This window comes from Phoca vitulina, unplaced genomic scaffold (genome assembly GCF_004348235.1).
Source record: "Phoca vitulina isolate PV1807 unplaced genomic scaffold, GSC_HSeal_1.0 scaffold30, whole genome shotgun sequence".
NCBI classification, from domain to species: domain Eukaryota; kingdom Metazoa; phylum Chordata; class Mammalia; order Carnivora; family Phocidae; genus Phoca; species Phoca vitulina.
Window position 1 is genome coordinate 11,956,947 of NW_022589733.1, and position 18,851 is coordinate 11,975,797.

Here is an 18,851-nt window from a genome sequence, read left to right on the forward strand (position 1 = left end):
TCTTTCTTTCTTTCTTTCTTTCTTTCTTTCTTTCTTTCTTTCTTTCTCCCTCACACACATACATTCTCTCTCTCTCTTTCTCTCTTTCTCTTGCCCTTTCTTCCTTCCTTTCTTCCTTTCTTTTTCCTCCCAGTCTCCCAGGTACTGCTTTCACTGGAAAACATGGCATCTCTAATGCATTAGTATGTCTACTTTCAGGACTTAGCCAGGGATCTGGGTGAAGATGTTGAGCAGGTTTTGAATATTCTCCTCTGTGGTTCCCACCATTCTGGGATTTCTCTTTCACACTCCACATACTCTGACAGACTCAAACTCCATCCTTCCTTCCATTTTTCAAGACTGCAAGTCTGTGGATTTCTGCTTAAAGTCCAGCCACACAGTCCTGGGTAAAATGGAATGTACACTCAAGTCACATAAACATGAAATTTACTCTGTGTAGTTTCCTTCTTTCCTTTGGTTTCTGACCACTTTTTCTCTTATTCTAGTATGTTCTTATAGTTGGGGGTTTTTTGGTCAAGATTTTATAATAGCCATCTGTGAGATGATTAGTCTAATACAAGCAACTTCGTCGTTACTAAAAGAAGAACTATTTCTTCAACAATTTTAATCTTCATTTTTTCTAATTAACTAACTTCTAATGAGTTTCCTTTTTTTCTTCCTATTTTTTTCTGATATGGTGGCATTATGGCTACAGACTGGCAGAACTGGAAGTTTCCAGCTAACTTAGCCAATAATATAGAAGTTACTGGATAGCAAGAGGATATGTAGAGAGATAGCAGTGCAGTATTTTACATAATAGCTTTTCTAGGTCATTGGTCTCTAGTGGGGTTTTTAGTTTTGGTGACACTGGGTAGTCAGAGTAGATTTCTACCCATACTGACAGATATGAGTCTACCAAGAATGGGAGGTATGAATTTTACTCCTTTCCCACAAATCTGAACTTTGCTTCTTTACTGTTCTTTTATATATAGCTTGTTTAATGATTGTTCATAGCTATGAACAACCTTAGTATTGGTTAAAATCATTGGACTTTCATGTCTCTGAAACCAAGCTAATTATTTAATCATGCTGCGTCTTCACCTTTTCCAGGGTGAGTGAGTCAGCACACGTTGATCCTGCATTGCTTTCTGCCTTCTGTGTTTTAGCATCCCAGAAAAGGACTTTCCTACAGCTAAACATCTGTACTCAATAATTTTACTCATTTGACAGCTTGAGAAGGAAGGTATAGACATATTTCAAAAATTAAGTTTTAATATTTCATAGAAATGTACTCTAGTGTTTGCAAACAACAAATAATCTCCTGACCTATGAATATTAACTTTTATTTAACTAGGTATTTATTTAAATGGAACTTTTTGGGGGAGAGAGTAAGAGTGCAAGAACATTATTTATTAAAGCCATAGGACCCATACATAATTCTACTTCAAAAAATGATGGCTAAGCAATCAGTCCTGTTTTGATACTCATTCAATGTGAATCTTTCATTGAATCCATAAAGATTCAAATTCTTTATGGATCAGAGAGGATGCAAAGATAATAAACCGATATATCTTACTAATTAATGTCTTTACAACAAACAAAACAAATCCCGTCTGTCGCTGCTCACACAAGTTATGTTTTAGTTCCCATCTCCTGAGAGGTTAAACCTGTTTTAATGATGACCATCCTCTCATTATCACAACAAACAAATGCTTAAATTAAATGTATTATTTCTGAGAGCCATCTGTCAACGTTTTGCTATGAACATAGCTGAGCCGCAGGATAGCGAGGTCTGAGACTGCATGTACTATGGGCCGCTCCATCTCTAGTTCATTCCTGGGGCACCACAGGCCATTTTTCAAGCAAGCAATAATCTACGTGACTAGATCGTTGATCAAAAGATTCTGTCAGACAGGATGACTATTGTAGGTAGCGGGGAATAACTAAAATGAACACAAACAGCCATTCTCCTTGGCCCATTTACTCTTTCTTAAGCTCAGACAAATCTTCATTGTAATCTATTTCTAAGTCATGTCGACTAGCATGATATGAGGTAGTGTGAAGGCACAGAAGCATGAAACGGCAAATGCGCTCGGAGAAATGCAAGGAGCCAGGGGTAGTGAGGTAAGGAAAGGGCACCTGAGGTGTGGTCGAGAGAGATGAGTTTGAAAAGGTCATCACAAACCGTGTCATGTGGGTCTAATGTGATAAATAAGGGGAGATGGTCATTTAAGAATTTTGGCAAGGAAGTGACATGATTGAATGTGCATTTTTAAAAAAGGTTGGTCTAATAGTCTCTTCTCCATTCAGGGCACTATTACTCAGAGGGAGTGTCTGGAAGTGTCCGTGTGTGTCTGGAGGGTGGCATTAAAAAAAAAAATAAAATTTTCTATTTTTGAATAATTTTAGATTTACAAAAAAAAAAATTTTTTTGTAAGGTTAGCACAGAGAATTCCATGTGTCTCTCACCTAATTTTCCCTATTGTTAATATCTTATATTACCATAGTCCATTTGTCAGACCTAACACTGGTGCATTACTATTAACTAAATTTCAGATTTCTTTAGGATGTCACCAGTTTTTCCATTTATGCCCTCTTTTTGTTCCAAGATCTAAATTAGTTTATTACTTGCCTTAAATGATTATGTCACTTTTGTGTCATCTGGTCTGTAAAATTACTCTGCTTTTCTATATTATTTGTGACCTTAACAGTTTTAATAGTACTGACTGATCAGGTATTATATAGAATGGCGCCTCAATTTGGATTTTTCTTTTTTTTTTTTTTTAAGATTTTATTTTATTTGACAGAGAGAGAGACAGCAAGAGACGGAACACAAGCACAGGGAGCGGGGGAGGGAGAAGCAGGCTTCCCACCTGGCAGGGAGCCCAGTGTGGGGCTTGATCCCAGGACCCTAGGACCATGACCTGAGCCGAAGGCAGACGCTTAACGACTGAGCCACCCAGGTGCCCCTCAATTTGGATTTTTCTAATGTTTTTTCATGAATAGGTCAGAGTTATATCTTTTTTGAAAAAGTATCACAGAGACTAAGTGCCCTTCTCATCAGACAGTTTTAGGGGTACATGATATCCACATGACAGTACTGGTGAATAATATGCTTTATCACATGGTTAAGATGATGTGTACCAGGTTCTTCCACCATAAAGTTACTCAACTCATTGGAAACCAATCATAAATCTTGTCCAACAGCAGTGGTGGAGGGATGAAGCTCCACTTCCTGGATATGGAGAATCTACATATATTATCTGGAATTCTTCTGTTAGGAAACTTTGTTTCTTTTCTTAGGAAGCATTTTTTTTATTATCACAATGACTACAAATATTGCTGATATTTATTGAGCAGGGTCCAAGGGAGCTAAGGATTCTATAATCTGTGGGTCGTTCCTGTACAATGAAAAATTCTATGTCTCTAAATACCAGTAGCCTTTCTTTCGAGAAATATTCTAGGACATGCATTCTCAATGGGAGTGATATTTCCTCCAGGGGTGTGAAAATTGGTTCTGAGGGGGCAGAAAAAAATCTTCCTCTTGTTATGTATAAATCACAGATAAACAGTCAATGAACAGATATATGGTATTCCTATAGTATTAAAATTTCATGGAGGATGATTAGGAAAAATATGTCTAAAAAGTATTCTTAGGAGATTTATAATGGGGAAAAAAAAAAGGTAGCCAAAGAGTGGCAAATGTGTTGAAATGTGTGCAAGAGGAGAGACGGGGGGCACCTGGGTGGTTCAGTCGGTTAAGCATCTGCCTTCAGCTCAGGTCATGATCCCAGGGTCCTGGGATGGAGTCTGCATCAGGCTCTCTGCTCAGCAGGGAGCCTGCTTTTCCCTCTGCCTGCCCCTCCCCCTGCTTGTGCACACTCTCTCTCTCTCTCTCTCCCTCTGACAGATAAAAAAAATCCTTAAAAAAAAAAAAAAAAAGAGAAAAGACAGGGCAAGGAGGGACAAGGGTAGTAAGGAACATATCTCAGTTGACCTCCTGATCAAGCATATATGGACCTAAATGAAAACCCTGTTTCTTTTTGTTTAGAATTGATTTGTACGTGATTTTTGATTTATTACTTTAAAAAAATTTTGGTCATTCAGAATTCAGTATAAATTTATTAAAAATATTACAGGGGAGGGCGCCTGGGTGGCTCAGTAGTTAAGCATCTGCCTTCGGCTCAGGTCATGATCCCAGGGTGCTGGGATTGAGCACCGCATCGGGCTCCCTGCTCCGCGGGAAGCCTGCTTCTCTCTCTCCCACTCCCCCTGCTTGTGTTCCCTCTCTTGCTGTGTCTCTCTTTGTCAAATAAATAAATAAAATCTTTAAAAAAAAATTACAGGCAAAAAATAACATTATATTTCATATGATAATTTTTTTCAAAGCCAATAGAATTTTAAAATGCATTGTTTATATATAACAAAATACCTTATACCTTCCCATGTTTTTGCTGTCATTTCTCTGTAGCTTCCCAGACATTTTCTGGATAACTGAAGTTCCTGAGTCACTGAGCTCTGGAAAACAATGTAGCAACCATTGTACATTTTTATTTTTTTTAACTCTTTTTCTGGATTAACTCAGACAGGAGCCTTGAGATATGGCTTCAAGATGTTGTGCCTTTTTTTTTTTTTTTTTTTTGAAAAATCAGAGGGTTAAGCAAATAAAATTTAATGTTTTTGATGGGAGAGGTAGAAAAGAATAAAAAACAAACATTTATCTTCTTTTAATATAATCTTGTAATATGTGCTTAGAAAGTTTGGCAAATAGAGGAAAGTATAAAGAATAAAATAATTATGCCATATAATTTTATTATAATTTTAGTATTTTGATCTCCAATATTTTTTCCATGAGTATAAATATATGAATTTTTTTCTTTTACAATACTTACTTTTTAATAGCTATAATGTACCAACATTTAAGATATATATTTTTTTTCTATCAAACTTTCTCTTCCTATTCATTATTCAATGAATTCTTTACACTCAAATAGCCTCAACTTGATATTACTTGCCTTCACTTATGAGCAACTCTATCATTCTTCCTTTTCCAACTTCATGACCTTTAGCTATGTGAATTATCTAAGGCTGCCCTTTAAGCACCATTCTTCCATGAACAAAGCACAGAGAGAAGTTAAAAAAAAAATCAGTGGGTCTTATTTAGTACAATGCAAAACCTTGAATGATCATGGAAATGAGTAGTTATATTTAATGCATCTCACAGTTAGATGTGTGTATACATTATAATGACACCAAAATAGAGGTCTTAAATGAGTTCAAGGAGCCCAGTCAGGATTTGTGACTTCCCAGGGTGCTGAAATAAGTATGAAATTATGTTGCCAAGCCACTGATCTTTGAAGAATAATAGTGAGTGGAAGAGGAACAGGAGACTGAGGGCAGAAAAGTGATATCCTGATTTTCAGAAACACAAGGAAGTTATATTCCTTAAACAATGAGCTGTGAGCTATGACATTAATACCCAATGAAGTTGACATTTTTGTCATATATGATTACTTAATCTACATTCCTACTTCCTAAGGCTCTTACACACTTTCTTTCAAATCTGTCCTGTTTCTGAATCTCAGGTCATATGATTTGGTGGTTGTAGTGGTGGTTGTGATGGAATTTAACCCTACCTCTGGGCCTGTAGCTGGGTTCGGAATGACTTAAGACAATCAGTGTATTTTACTTGCCTGTTCCAAGTGATTCGTTGATGTGTGGGCATGGGACATACTTGGACCAATGAGAGACAGGGCCGGAACCTCTTTTATTCACTGGGAGAGAGTAACCTCTCTCTGCACTAGAGCTTATGGATCTGAGAGAATATGAGATCTGTAGATGCTGGAGTCTTAATGGAGCCACAGAAGAGAACGTGGTAGACAGTGAAGTCAACAAAAATGATGGAATAAGCAATGGAGAATCCTGTCTTGATGTCATCATGAGCGTCTCTTAGTCTGACTAGGGCTCAGGACAGAGCAATTCTTCAAATGTTGACTTACATAACTTTGAAATGCGTCATTTGCCTTACTTGCTTCTGATTACATTGTGTTCTCTGCTTGCTTTGGAGTATGAGTTTTCCTGAGTATCTTTTTTTTTTTATTCTTTAAAAAATTTAAAAAAATATTTTACCGTACTCAGGAATATCCTTCTTGAGTAATATTACCAATCTCCATGGTTTCAATGATAATCTTTGCACTGATGATACCCGAATAATTATTGGTATTTTCCTAAATGACAAATATCTATTTCCAACAGTCTCCTGGATTCATCTAATTGAGAATACTTCAGAATATTTTATCTTCTCCCGGTGGTGACATGATCTCCTCTAATCTCAATTTCAGTTAATAGAATCACCATCCACCTATTTTCTCTAAGTACCACTTGTAACAACCTTGATATATCCCAATTTTCACCCCCGAATCCTGTCATCACATTAGATCAATTATTCTCAAACTTAACATATATTAGACCTACTTGAGGCACCTGTAGATGTCAATTTTCTCTCCCTCTGCCAAAATTTTGATTAATTTGGTCTGGGTTGGGGTATAGGAATGTGTATTTTTATCAAGCTCCTCAGGTGATTCTGATATAGGTTGTCTATAGACCATATTGTGAGAAAAAGAACATTTAGATCATAAAGTATTTGGGACCAAGTTCATGGCATTAAATTTGTATCCCCAGCTTTTGGGAAAATGTTTTATACATAGTAAGTGATTAAAATATTAGAAAAGTGAATGAATACTCAATATAGCAAACAGAAATGTAACAAATTTGGCCATTTCTATCGTTAAATCTGCCACTGCTTTTATCTACTAGGAATTAATCTATGACATTAAAATTAATAGAATTTCTGAGTGAGGTCTGGACATCTGTGCTGTTAAATGCCTACCCAAATTATTTTTAGGGGAGAAAGAAAACAAAAAGTTTACAGAACCAGTAGACTACTCCCTCATTACATTTTACTTTAACTCTCAAAAATATATGCCTTATCAGTAGTTTCTCTTTATTACAACCAGTTCCCATACTCCTATGAGAGCTACTGTTGGAAAACACAAATCTATATATGCTGTTCCTTTTTACAAACATTTATGTAGACTCCTCATTTCCTAGTGGATAACATCTCTAGGTACCAATCTCTTTTATGACTAGATGCCTTTGTATGCGATGCTGCTTCAGAATGGCTCACTCTCTCTATTTAAAAAAAATATGTATGTATGTATTTATGTATGTATGGGTGGGTGGATAATAGATAGATACATAGATACAGAGATAGGTAATAGGTTTATAGATAGCATCCTTCTGTCAAGGTCCAGCTAAATGGCACCTTATCAGTGAGGCTGTGACCTGCCCCACCCCAGGCAAAACTTTTTGTTTCATCCTATGCAACTCTGAGAAGAGCTTTCTTTATATCTCATAGTACATATTGTAAAGTTGTATTTTTTTTCCATTTGCATAGTTTTGTTTGCAAATCTGACAGTTACACTTGCCAGAGATACTAAACACCTTGGTAGTAGTCAAAAATATTTCAGTCAAGCTCACATATTAAACTAATTATTGGAGGCCTCCATGGGCAGGTACCCAATGGATCACAAAATGAACGTCTCAAATTCTCATGGTTCATGGCTGATGATGTTACTAATGTTCCATAGGATGGATGATGAAATATTTTCTAAAAGAAATCCTTCTAGGATGGCAAAAATTAAAATATCCTCTACACAGTACTTTTAAGATAAACACCAAGCCCTTTATTTTATTTTAAAAGATTTTATTTATTTTATTTATTGACAGAAAGAGAGAGAGAGCGAGCAAGCAAGCACAAGCAGGGGGAGTGGCAGACAGAGGGAGAGGGAGAAGCAGGCTCTCCACTGAGCAGAGAGCCCAACATGGGGTTTGATTACAGGACCCTGGGATCATGTCCCGAGCCAAAGGCAGACGCTTAACCCACTGAGCTACCCAGGTGGCCCCCAAGCCCTTTAGTGTTACAAGGGTTTTCATTATCTAGTCACTGCCTCCATCTCCAAATTCATCTCTTTCTCCTTTTTATTTTTCTCATAGTCTACATGGCAGCCATAATGAACTGTTTCCCAGGATCTAAATCAAATGCAAACTCTATTTTCTCTTGGCTTTTGCATAACTTGTTTATTATACTTAGAAACCTCTACTCTCTCCTGCCTCCATCTTCCCAGGCACTTTCTGAGCTCAGTTCAGGTCTCGTGTCCTCAGGCACAAGCACCGTGAGTGGCCTCCGCCTGCTTCTTGGTCTGTTGCAGGAGACCATCCTCTGTCCTTCTAAATGATCACATGCCATTTCCCTCTTCACATGGATGTTTATTTTTCTGTGATAAACCCTGATCTTCATCACCCCTGCACACTCTGTAATAACCACAAACCTGAATAAGTTAATTAATGATGAATTAAATAAGTGACTGATAATTAATAATAGCTAACATAATATATTCTTAATATGTTAATAAATAAGCTAATTAGTATTATAGGTCTTTCTAAGCAATGACAGAATGAAGCTTGATTAACTCTGCCTTCTCCTCATCCTTGTTCCTCCCCCACCCCCACTTCTGAATACACAACAATGGAATGCCACTCATTTAAACAAATTCATTTACTAATAGTTTGTAGACCTATGAAATGTGCTGATTTCCAAAACTGAAAAAGAAGATCAGAATGTCACATCCAACTTTATGCACATTTGAGTATCTCTGAGCTAAATTTTACTTATAGTTTTCTTACTGTAATTTTTTAACAATTTGTAGAAAGACTTGGTTCCTGTTTTTGCAAAAGCACAATTCAGGCTTTTTAACTTGGACATTAAGTTATAGCTCAAACAGGAAAGAGATAGGACCTTTAATAACCACTGTTCATTTAGACAAGAGTGATTATACTCCAAAACATTTGTAGGGAGACATCCTTTCGGGATGACATTAGAACTATGTAGCAAAGTGTACCTTCCAGCTCTCACTGGAGAGATGCTTGAAATCCATCATTATCAGAGTCCTGTAACCTTTGTGTCCTCTGACTTCATTTCTAAGTTAAATTTATACATGTGCATTAGATAAATAGTCTACATCACTAGGTCTCTTACCCAGAGTGGAAACAAGGTTCTGTAAAACTATCAGGGGATAACATAAAGAATTCTAATTTTTCTTTCTCCCCTGTCTTCCCCCAGTCTACTTTCGCCTCCTCCTTTTTATTCTCTCCCCAAGATGCCAATTGAGATAACCTCTAGTTAAGTGGTGAGATGGAAAGGCCTACATGGTCTTAAATTAAAATTCTTGGCTTACATCCTTTTATTCATCAGTAGGTTCCTGGACTATACTTTTAACCAGAGAACTTTGTATTTGGGGAAAAGGCTATGGTATGTGCAACACCAAGGAATAGGGGAGCACCGTGTGAATGGGAACAGATGAGTATGGTAGTAATTCTAGAGCTCTACTGTCTCCATATGGCTGTTTAATTAATTACATTCGAATAAAATTAAAAATGCAATTTACTCACTCCAGGCTATATGTCAAGTGCTCAATAGCCAGGTAGCTAGCGGCTACAATGTTGTACAGAACACAAAGCACAGAACTCAGTTATTTCATCTTAGGTACGCTAAATCTGACTTGCTCCTCCCCTTCAATTACCCTGGGTCACATCTACTTGCTCTCTACTTTCACAAGACCTCTCTTTCTTTCTTTCAAATTCTTACCATAACTTGCAAATGCACAGTGAGTTATATTAGGAACCAAATCTCTATGGCTCTAAACTCTATTAGGCAAAGTACCATCACGGCAAAGAGATTCCATAAATATTTTTATTTATTTATTTATTTTTGATGTAGTGTTCTATGATTTATTGTTTGCGTATAACACCCAGTGCTCCAAGCAATATGTGCCTTCCTTAATACCCATCACCAGGCTAACCAATACCCCCACCCCCTTCCCCTCTAAAACCCTCAGTTTGTTTCTCAGAGTCCATAGTCTCTCATGGTTCGTCTCCCCCACCGATTCCCCCCTTCATTTTTCCCTTCCTACTATCCTTTTTTTAAAAAAACATATAATTTATTATTTGTTTCAGAGGTACAGGTCTATGATTCATCAGTCTTACACAATTCACAGTGCTCACCATAGCACATACCCTCCCCGGTGTCTATCACCCAGCCACCCCATCCCTCCCACCCCCCACCACTCCAGCAACCCTCAGTTTGTTTCCTGAGATTAAGAATTCCTCATATTAGTGAGATCATATGATACTTGTATTTCTCTGATTGACTTATTTTGCTTAGCATAATACCCTCTAGTTCCATCCACATTGTTGCAAATGGCAAGATCTCGGGGTTTTTTTTTGATGACTGCATAATATTCCATTGTGTGTGTGTGTGTGTGTGTGTGTGTGTGGTGTGTGTGTGTGTGTAGATATAGGTATGTATATATATATACACATCACATCTTCTTTATTCATTCATCTGTTGATGGACATCTTGGCTCTTTCCACAATTTGGCAATTGTGGACATTGCTGCTATAAACATTGGGGTGCATGTACCCCTTAAGATCACTACATTTGTATCTTTGGGGTAAATACCCAGTAGTGCAACTGCTGGGTCGTAGGGTAGCTCTGTTTTCAACTTTTTGAGGAACCTCCATACTGTTTTCCAGAGTGGCTGCACCAGCTTGCATTCCCACCAACAGTGTAGAAGGGTTCCCCTTTCTCCGCATCCTCACCAACATCTGTCATTTCCTGACTTGTTAATTTTACCCATTCTGACTGGTGTGAGGTGGTATCTCATTGAGGTTTTGATTTGGATTTCCCTGATGCCGAGCGATGCTGAGCACTTTTTCATGTGTCTGTTGGCCATTTGGATGTCTTCTTTGGAAAAATGTCTGTTCATGTCTTCTGCCCATTTCTTGATTGGGTTATTTGTTCTTTGGGTGTTGAGTTTAATAAATTCTTTATAGATTTTGGATACTAGCCCTCTATCTGATATGTCATTTGCAAATATCTTCTCCCATTCTATCGGTTGTCTTTTGGTTTTGTTGACTGTTTCTTTTGCTGTGCTAAAGCTTTTTATCTTGATGAAGTCCCAATAGTTCATTTTTGCCCTTGCTTCCCTTGCCTTTGGTGATGTTTCTAGGAAGAAGTTGCTGCAGCTGAGGTTGAAGAGGTTGCTGCCTGTGTTCTCCTTTAGGATTCTGATGGACTCCTATCTCACATTGAGGTCTTTCAACCATTTTGAAAAGTCTATTTTTGTGTGTGGTGTAAGGAAATGGTCCAGTTTCATTCTTCTGCATGTGGCTGTCCAATTTTGCCAACACCATTTGTTGAAGAGACTGTCTTTTTTCCATTGGACATTCTTTCCAGAAGATTAGTTGACCATAGAGTTGAGGGTCCATTTTTGGGCTCTCTATTCTGTTCCATTGATCTATGTGTCTGTTTTTGCACCAGTACCATACTGTCTTGATGATGACAGCTTTGTAATAGAGCTTGAAGTCCGGAATTGTGATGCCACCAGCTTTGCTTTTCTTCTTCAACATTCCTCTGGCTATTCAGGGTCTTTTCTGGTTCCATACAAATTTTAGGATTATTTGTTCCATTTCTTTGAAAAAAGTGGATGGTATTTTGATAGGGATTGCATTAAATGTGTAGATTGCTCAAGGTAGCATTGACATCTTCACAATATTTGTTCTTCTAATCCATGAGCATGGAATGTTTTTCCATTTCTTTGTGTCTTCCTCAATTTCTTTCCTGAGTATTTTATAGTTTTCTGAGTACAGATTCTTAGCCTCTTTGGTTAGATTTATTCCTAGGTATCTTATGGTTTTGGGTACGATTGTAAATGGGATCGACTCCTTAATTTCTCTTTCTTCTGTCTTGTTGGTATATAGAAATGCAACTGATTTCTGTGCATTGATTTTATATCCTGCCACTTTACTGAATTCCTGTATGAGTTCTAGCAGTTTGGGGGTGGAGTTGTCTGGGTTTTCCACATAAAGTATCGTATCTTCTGCAAAAAGTGAGAGTTTTACTTCTTCTTTGCTGATTCAGATGCCTTTTATTTTTTTTGTTGTCTGATTGCTGAGGCTAGGACTTCTAGTAATATGTTGAACAGCCGTGGTGATAGTGGACATCCCTGCCGTGTTCCTAACCTTATGGGAAAACCTCTCAGTTTTTCCCCATTGAGAATGATACTCCCTGTGGGTTTTTCATAGATGGCTTTTATGATATTGAGGTATGTACCCTCTATCCCTACACTGTGAAGAGTTTTAATCAAGAAAGGATGCTGTACTTTGTCAAATGCTTTTTCTGCCTCTATTGAGAGGATCATATGGTTCTTGTTCTTTCTTTTATTAATGTATTGTATCACATTGATTGATTTGCGGATGTTGAACCAAACTTGCAGTCCAGGAATAAATTCCACTTGGTCGTGGTGAATAATCGTTTTAATGTACTGTTGGACCCTGTTGGCTAGTATTTTGGTGAGAATTCTTGCATCTATGTTCATCAGGAATATTGGTCTCTAGTTCTCCTTTTTGATGGGTTCTTGGTCTTTGTCTGGTTTTGGGATCAAGGTAATGTTGGCCTCATAAAATGAGTTTGGAAGTTTTCCTTCCATTTCTATTTTTTGGAACAGTTTCAGAAGAACAGGTATTAATTCTTCTTTAAATGTTTGGTAGAATTCCCCTGGGAAGCCATCTGGCCCTGGGCTCTTGTTTGTTGGGAGATTTTTGATGACTGCTTCAATTTCCTTAGTGGTTATAGGTCTGTTCAGGTTTTCTATTTCTTCCTGGTTCAGTTCTGGTAGTTTATAAGTCTCTAGGAAAGCATCCATTTCTTCCAGATTGCCTAATTTGTTGGCATACAGTTGCTCATAATATATTCTTATAATTGTTTGTATTTCTTTGGTGTTGGATGTGAACTCTCCTCTTTCATTCATGATTTTATTGATTTGGGTCCTTTCTCTTTTCTTTTTGATAAGTCTGGCCAGGGGTTGATCAATCTTGTTAATTCTTTCAAAGAACCAGCTCCTAGTTTGGTTGATCTGTTCTACTGTTCTTTTGGTTTCTATGTCATTGATTTCTGCTCTGATCTTTATTATTTCTCTTCTCCTGCTGGGTTTAGGCTTTATTTGCTATTCTTGCTCCAGCTCCTTTAGGTGTAGGGTTAGGTTGTGTATTTGCGACCTTTCTTGTTTCTTGAGAAGGGCTTATATTGCTATATACTTTCCTCTTAGGACCGCCTTTGCTGCATCCCAAAGATTTTGAACAGTTGTGTTTTCATTTTCATTTGTTTCCATGAATTTTTTTAAATCTTCTTTAATTTCCTGGTTGACCCATTCATTCTTTAGTAGGATGCTCTTTAGCCTGGATGTATTTGAGTTCTTTCCAACTTTCCTCTTGTGACTGAGTTCTAGTTTCAAAGCATTGTGGTCTGAAAATAGGCAGGGAATGATCCCAATCTTTTGGTACCAGTTGAGACCTGATTTGTGACCTAGGATGTGATCTATTCTGGAGAATGTTCCATGGGCACTAGAGAAGAATGTGTATTCTGTTGCTTTGGGATGGAATGTTCTGAATATATCTGTGAAGTCCATTTGGTCCAGTGTGTCATTTAAAGTCTTTATTTCCTTGTTGATCTTTTGCTTAGATGATCTGTCCATTTCAGTGAGGGGGGTGTTAAAGTCCCCCACTATTATTGTATTGTTGTCGATGTGTTTCTTTGCTTTTGTTATTAATTGGCTTATGTAAGTGGCTGCTCCCATGTTAGGGGCATAGATATATACAATTGTTAGATCTTCTTGTTGGATAGACTCTTTAAGTAGGATATAGTGTCCTTCGTCATCTCTTATTACAGTCTTTGGTTTAAAATCTAATTTGTCTGATATAAGGATTGCCACCCCAGCTTTCTTTTGGTGTCCATTAGCATGGTAAATGGTTTTCCACCCCCTCACTTTCAATCTAGGGGCGTCTTTGGGTCTAAAATGAGTCTCTTGCAGGCAGCATATCGATGGGTCTTGTTTTTTTATCCAGTCTGATACCCTGTGTCTTTTGATTGGGACATTTGGCCCATTTACATTGAGGGTAACTATTGAAAGATAGGAATTTAGTGCCATTGTATTGCCTGTAAGGTGACTGTTACTGTATATTGTCTGTGTTCCTTTCTGGTCTATGTTACTTTTAGGCTCTCTCTTTGCTTAGAGGGCCCCTTTCAATATTTCTTGTAGGGCTGGTTTCGTGTTTGCAAATTCCTTTAGTTTTTGTTTGTCCTGGAAGCTTTTTATCTCTCCTTCTATTTTCAATGACAGCCTAGCTGGATATAGTATTCTTGGCTGCATATTTTTCTCATTTAGTGCTCTGAATATATCATGCCAGTCCTTTCTGTCCTGCCAGATCTCTGTGGATAGGTCTGCTGCCAATCTAATGTTTCTACCATTGTAGGTTACAGACCTCTTGTCCCAAGCTGCTTTCAGGATTTTCTCTTTGTCTCTGAGACTTGTAAGTTTTATTATTAGATGTTGGGGTGTTGACCTATTTTTGTTGATTTTGAGGGGGGTTCTTTGTGCCGCCTGGATTTTGATGCCTGTTTCCTTCCCCCAATTAGGGAAGTTCTCTGCTATAATTTTCTCCAATATACCTTCTGCCCTTCTCTCTCTTTCTTCTTCTCCTGGGATCCCAATTATTCTAATATTGTTTTGTCTTATGGTATCACTTATCTCTCGAATTCTGCCCTTGTGATCCAGTAGTTGTTTATCTCTCTTTTTCTCAGCTTCTTTATGGTCTATCTTTTGGTCTTCTATATCACTAATTCTCTCTTCTGCCTCATTTATCCTAGCAGTTAGAGCCTCCATTTTTGATTGCACCTTATTAATAGCCTTTTTATTTCGACTTGGTTAGATTTTAATTCTTTTATTTCTCCAGAAGTGGTTTCTCTAGTATCTTCCATGCTTTTTTCAAGCCCAGCTAGTATCTTTAAAATCATCATTCTGAGCTCTACATCTGACATCGTACTAATATCCATATTGATTAGGTACCTGGCAGTCTTTTTTTTGAGGTGAGTTTTTCCGTCTTGTCATTTTGTCCAGAGGAGAATAGATGAATGAGAGAACAGAATGCTAACAGGGACCCCAGCAAAATATACACTAAATACATCAGAAGAGACCCAAAACCGGGGAGGAAAGAAAGAAAGAAAAAAAAAAAGAATATGATCAAATATGATCCGGCTGGTGAATAGATCAGTGCCACACACTAGATTTTTGGCGTATTTTGGTCTGTTAGAAGAAACTGTCTCCCAAAATTTTAAAAAAGAAAAACTTATATATGTACAAAAATAAGGGTAAATACAATGAATGGATAGAATATGACTGTAAAGATGAAAATTATAAAAGATTTTATAAAAGGAATTGATAAGAAGTTGGTTGAAAAACGAAAGAAGAGAAATTTAAAATAAAAGGGGGGGAGAGAATGTGATCAGACAGGAGACTAGAACAAAGCCATACACTAGAGATTTCGGGTATATTTTGGTCTGTTAGAAGAAACTGTATCCCAAAATTTTAAAGTGAGAACAACTTATATATATATAAAAAATAAGGTTAACTACAATGAAGGGATAGAATATGACTGTAAAAATGAAAAATAAAAAGGATTTTTAAAAAAAGGGATTGATAAGATGTTGGTTGAAAAAGGGAAAAAGAAAAATTAAAAAAAAATAGAAAAGAAAAAAAGAAAATTTAAAAAATTAACTTCAAAAAACTAAAGAATCTTGGGGAAAAAAGCCACGAATTCTCTGTGCTGTATTCCCCTAGTGCTGGCATTCTGTCATTCTCATTGATCGGTAAACTTGGTCTTGGCTGGCAGTTCCTGCTGATCTTCTGGGGGAGGGGCCTGTTGCCATGGTTCTCAGATGTCTTGGCCGGAGGCGGAATTGCCCCGCCCTTGCCGGGGGCCAGGCTAAGTAATCTGCCCGGGTTTGCTCTTGGGAGCTTTTGTTCCCTGCAAGCTTTCCGTACAGCTTTGAAGGACGAGAGTGAAAATGGTGGCCTCCCAATCTCTGGTCCCGGAGGAGCCGAGAACTCGGGGCCCCACTCCTCAGTGAGCCCCCAGAGAAAAGCAGTCAATCACTCCTGTCTCCCCTGTCTCCGGCTGCACTCCGTGCTCACCCGGCCTGTGACTGAGCATTTCTATCTCTGGCACGCGATCCCGTGTGGAGTCTCCAAACCCAGCAGATCCCTGTGGTGTACTCCCGTGCCGCTCCTCCCAGGGCAGGAATGGGAGTCTCCCCGGATCTGCCACTTGTTGGGTCCTTGCTGGAGGAGCAGTGGCCTGACTGTGCCGCGGATCATGGTTTATGGCAACCCCGAGCTGAGAGCCCGCTCCTCGGCTCTGTCTCTGCAGCTGGCTTCCCTGCTCCGATACCTGGGAGCTCTGCCGCACTCAGGCACCCCTGGTCTTTCTGTGACCCCGAGGGTCCTGAGACCATACTGTCCCACCTCCTGCTTAGCCACTGGAGCGACGACCCCCAGTGGAGCAGACTTCTAAAAGTTCTGATTTTGTGCTCCCCTGCTCTATCACTTGCCTGTAGCCGGCCTCCTCCCCCACGGTCTATCTTCCCGAATATCGCCTCGGATTCACTTCTCCACACATCCTACCTTCCAGAAAGTGGTCGCTTTTCTGTTCATAGAGTTGCTGCTATTCTTTTCTTTGATCTGTTGAGTTCGTAGGTGTTCATAATGGTTTAATCCCTATCCAGCTGAATTCCTGGGACCAAATGAAATTTAGGTCTCCTACTCCTCCACCATCTTGCTCCTCCCTTCCATAAATATTTTTGAATAGATGAATGGATAGAAGGATAGACAATAGAGCTTGGGAAAAAGTCAGCAAAATACCAGAAGGGATGTGAAGGTGAGAGAACTTAAACAAGGATAAGACATCACCACTTTAGGTGAAGCTGTTTATACTCCTAAATAAGTGACTGCTATAAGGAAGAAATTTTTCTCTTTCTCTCTACCCTTCTAGATTCTCTGGCTGAGGCCTTGTAAATTGGGCTGACAAAAGACAGATTAACAAGAGAAAAACCAAGAGAGGTTTATTAGCATGTGTATCAAGCTTATACATGGGAGCACTCAGGGATGAGCAACAGAGGATTGGTTAGAATTTGGGCTTATACAGCATCTTAGCAAAGGAACAACACATTTTTAGAGAAGTGGCAAGACAAAGGAAAAGGATTTTAAGTTTCCTGAGTGGCAAATTGTGAGGAGGCAAATATATGGGAACTAATGGTAAAGAAAAGCTAATCAGTAAAGTCTATTACGCAGATTTTTCTGGTGCTGTCTCCCAGCTGATAAAGGTCTAAAATTAGTCTTGAATGACTAACTTTTGTCCTTCCTGGTAAGAAGGAGAGGGACACACCTTTTTAAATTTATGTTCAGCTTTTAGGCACATGAGGGAGGGCAGAGAGCTATTCTTGTATCTGCTTCTTCTGGGTTTCCTTCAGCTCAAAATAATGCTTATGACAAAAGGACATATTTTGGGGTGGGATATTTTGAGGTGGCATAAGTGCTTAATGCCCTTAACCCCATACGCAACCACTGTGGCATATCTAGAATTGTGCCATTTTGGCATCATACTTTACAATTTTCACAAGAAAGACTTGTGAGTGTGTGTGTGAGTGTGTGTGAGTGTGTGTGTGTGTGTGTGTGTGTGACTATCTTCTCTAGTAGACACACACTTTTTTTCGATAGCATTAAAAAAAATGATGTGAAAATCTTGTTAGGAATTCATACTGAGATTAGAGAAGATACTTCAAAGGACAGACTTGAAGATGCTTATCTAATATACCCTAAAGATAATCATATAAAAATCCCACCTAGGATTCCAACTACACTTATTATATTCCTTAATAAAGCAATAATTTTCCTTTTGTCCCAACTACAGAACCATCTTTATTTTTAACTTTCAGATATGACATGATTATCTGACTTTATGAAGTTACAAAGTTGCAGCTAACTCCTCAGAATGCTTTCTAGCCTTCTTTAAAAAAGAGGAAGAAGAAAAACCCTCCAAATTGGACACACTATTTCCCAGTTGGTAAGCCAAATTTTTTTTTTAATTTGATGAAATATGATGGTTGGGAAAATATTTACTACCAGTAGAGAAATACTAATGCTGAAAAATTCATTTGTTCAAGGCTTAAGGAATGTGTTAGTCTTTTAAAAAAATAAAATACAATTAGTGCTAACTGTCCTTTTCTACTTAATAGGACATAAGTGTTCTTCATAAAAAAAGATATTATATAAGGAATATAAGCATTACTTAACAAATTAACTTAAAGTTCACTTCTTGGATCTATCAAATATGGTTTCAGAGTCATCAAAAATACTTTATTGCTGCTCTTTTCTTGTAGACTTCACTGTTTGTCATACAACTTTGGTGTTCCTCCGTTACCCTAATATTCAGCAGTATGATAAGTTAGAATGCATGAAATTATTCAAGGTCTGAGTGGTAAGTCACAAGTTAGTTGCCAGGCAGATGACATTTTATTAAGGATATCGAATACACATTTTTCTTGGAATTCACAATGTATGATATGATTAAGGTAGCTAAGAGGATAAATGCTGGGTAAAAAGTGTTGTCCTAGCAAGATATTAAAGAAGAAAAGTTTAACATTTTTCTTACTGGTGGCTATAAAACTATCACAAAGCTTTCTTCTCCTTTCTTGCCACCTTTTATGGTGTATCCTAGGATAAAACACTTGAAAACGAATGGATTATAAATTAGACATGTATTGTACCCTTCTCAGTGTTAAATGCTTATGAAGAATCTGATCCTTTAAGAAACAATCTACATAATGAGGCAGGGTTTCTTTGTTCTATAAAATAGTAGAT

The 18,851-nt window shown here is 37.9% G+C and overlaps 1 long non-coding RNA gene across 1 annotated transcript in view; it reads left to right on the forward strand.

Moving 5' to 3' along the window:
• LOC116644564 overlaps window positions 1-18,110 on the forward strand; it is a 1,160,270-nt gene extending 1,142,160 nt beyond the window's left edge. The window contains exon 5 of the long non-coding RNA XR_004301783.1: window positions 17,927-18,110. This is a non-coding gene — a long non-coding RNA (uncharacterized LOC116644564). The remainder of the gene's footprint in view (window positions 1-17,926) is intronic.
• Window positions 18,111-18,851: the final 741 nt, after the last annotated feature.